General features: G+C 46.9%; 1 pseudogene across 1 annotated transcript; it reads left to right on the plus strand.

The window, feature by feature from the left end:
• Positions 1-3: 3 nt before the first annotated feature.
• On the plus strand, positions 4-3011 carry LOC111660896 (protocadherin-8 pseudogene; annotated as a pseudogene). Its single transcript, XR_015437651.1, has 3 exons — positions 4-1989; positions 2098-2296; positions 2586-3011. The product of XR_015437651.1 is annotated as a protocadherin-8 pseudogene (transcript).
• Positions 3012-3020: the final 9 nt, after the last annotated feature.

Genomic DNA, 3020 nt, shown 5'->3' on the forward strand with positions numbered 1-3020 from the left:
ATCTCAGAGAATGCAGCAGCGGGGTCCCGCATCCCTCTAGACCCAGCTGTGGACGCGGACGTCGGGTCAAACTACATCCAAAGCTACCAGATTTCTGTCAACAGTCATTTCACCATTGATGTGCTCCTGAGAGCGGATGGGGTTAAATATGCGGAATTGGTGCTAATGAAAGAGCTAGACAGGGAGACTCAGTCATCATACACTGTGGAGCTGGTCGCCACAGACGGAGGGAACCCATACAGATCGGGGTCAACAAAGATAACTATCAAAGTGACTGACTTTAATGACAATAGTCCCGTTTTTGACCAGAATAGTTTCTCAGTCAGTTTGCCAGAGGACGCGCCAGTTGGCACTGTCATCCTGGACTTAAACGCAGTTGATGCAGATGAGGGTTCAAATGGAGAGGTCGTCTACGGGTTCGGAAAACAGGTTTCTCATGAGATCCGAGAACTTTTCCAAGTGGATAATAAATCGGGTCGCCTGACGCTCAGGAGCCCGGTGGATTTTGAGGACAAAAGCACCTACGAGCTAGACGTGCAGGCGACTGATCTGGGACCTAACCCGACCCCCTCCGTGTGCAAAATCATAATTCATATCACAGACGTTAATGACAATGCCCCAGAAATCAGTATCACCCCGATGACCTCCATCACGACAGGCATCGCCTACATCAGCGAGGCGGCAGACAAGGACAGTCTGGTGGCGCTGATCAGCACCTTGGACAGAGACTCGGGTGTTAACAGCCAAGTCCACTGCACATTGTACGGCCACGACCATTTCAAACTCCGTCAGGCGTACGAGGACAGCTACATGATAGTTACAGCAGCAGCCCTAGACAGGGAGAGGATTAGTGAGTATAACTTGACGGTCATGGCTGAGGATTTTGGGTCACCTCCGTTGAGAAAGATCACTCAGTACACCATCAGACTCAGCGACGAGAATGACAACGCCCCTCACTTCACTAAGGCTGTCTATGAAGTTTCAGTGGTGGAAAACAACGCCCCGGGGGCTTACATCACCACTGTTGAGGCCAGCGACGCGGATCTGGGCAACAATGGCAAAATTACTTACAGACTAGTGGACAGTGTTATCATGGGGTCCCCAGTGAACACCTTTGTGTCGCTTAATTCAGTGTCTGGCTCTATATATGCACTAAGAAGTTTTAATTATGAAGTAATGAAGCATCTAGACATACACATCCAAGCCAGTGATGGGGGGTCACCACAGCTGCAGAGCACAGCTGTCATCAGACTGAAAATAGTTGATCAGAATGACAACCAACCTTCTATCATAGAGCCACCCCTTTACAAAGGATCTGCTGAGGTTTTCCTGCCCAAAGATGCACCTGCAGGTTATGTGGTAACCCAGATAAAGGCCACAGATGCTGATGAAGGCACGAATGCACAGCTGTCCTACAAAATCACCGAGGGGGGACACCTGGGTTTCTCCATCAACAAAGACACGGGGAAGGTGCACGTGAGCCGACAGCTGACATATGATCTCACAGACAATGTCAAAGTCACAGTGTCGGTCAGTGACAATGGATCCCCTGCGCTTACCTCTACAGCCATTATACACTTTAGTTTCATAGAGGGTACTCTCCCCAGCTTGCCTTCTTTTGCTCAAAATGGCAGCGAGGAGCTCTTTGAATGGGACATGTCCATAGCCATAATCATTGTACTGGCAGGGAGCTGCTCTCTCCTCCTGCTGGCAATCATTCTCATCACAACCATTTGCAGCCGCCGGAAAAAAGAGACAAGGGAGAGGGGGTGTGATGAAAAAGACGACATACCAAATGTGGAGAAAGTGGAAAGTGGTCATATTGATTCAGTGATTGCCAACCACAAAGGCAAAGTGTTTGATGCCCATCCATTTCCAGAGAAACCTCCATTGGCCGGCAGCAACACAGCAGAGCCAGGCTGCGAGGATGGAAGGCAGACAGCAGGTATCTTTGAGTCAAACAGCAGAGTGATGGAAGGTAAATTAAAGGTAAGTTGCTCTCTTTATCAGACAGATTTCAAGTTTTTCACAGGCTGACTATGTTGTTGACTTTCGGATTTTGACTCAAAATTTGTTGCAACTCTGTGTCTCTTGCAGGGTTATTCTACACTTCCAGGATATGGGAAAGAAACTGTCAGACCAATAACAATATGGAAGGGTAACTCATTCACAACCATATCAGCAAGAGATCCCCACATCAGTGGCAAGGACAGTGGAAAAGGGGACAGTGACTTCAATGACAGTGATTCTGACATAAGTGGAGATGTGCACAAAAAAGAGTCGCCACCAATGAACAGTGAGTGTCAGAAAAGCACCATAAAAATAATAATAAAATAGAAATTCAGCAGGAGTCAAATGAGAATATGTGAAGATGAAATCCATGCAGTGTTATAACGGCATCCATTTTGCTTCCCACAGTGTAATTTATATTTGAATATAGAACAAAATCTATGCCACATACCCAACAGATTGCATCCAGTTACAACAAAACATTTTCCAGTCCACTGGCTACATAATGATTGATTTAACTTGGGCTCAACTGGGGTTTTCATATTACATCCTGACAGCACTGCTGTTTTCCACAGGTCTCTGGGCTTGTACAAGCGAGTGCAAAGTGTTGGGACACTCCGACCGATGCTGGAGCCCTTCAGCTACAAGGCCCAACACGAGCATGGCCTGTGGACCGCATCTGTCAACGTTCTCCAAGACAGCTTCACTTCCCCGGGACAGCAGGAGGGAAAACTACTACCCAGCTCACATAGCCAAAACCAACGGTCTGCAAAGTGTGTACGAACAAGTTCAACACCAGGAACTTGATTATATTCTCGTTGGTCCACCAACACCGGCCAGAATACAGGAAACAGATGAAATATCAATCCCAGAGTATACAAACTCTTAAATGAGAGATCATACACTGATCCAAAAGGATTTTGTCTTTATACTGTACAGTGCTTTTATCTTAACTGACTCTATGTTGGATTGTTGCGGTGTTTTGTAGTATGTCATGTGTCTTTTGGCTC

Source organism: Seriola lalandi, unplaced genomic scaffold (genome assembly GCF_002814215.2).
Source record: "Seriola lalandi dorsalis isolate HSWRI2012SDOR001 ecotype SW California unplaced genomic scaffold, Sedor1 jcf7180001959610, whole genome shotgun sequence".
NCBI lineage: Eukaryota > Metazoa > Chordata > Actinopteri > Carangiformes > Carangidae > Seriola > Seriola lalandi.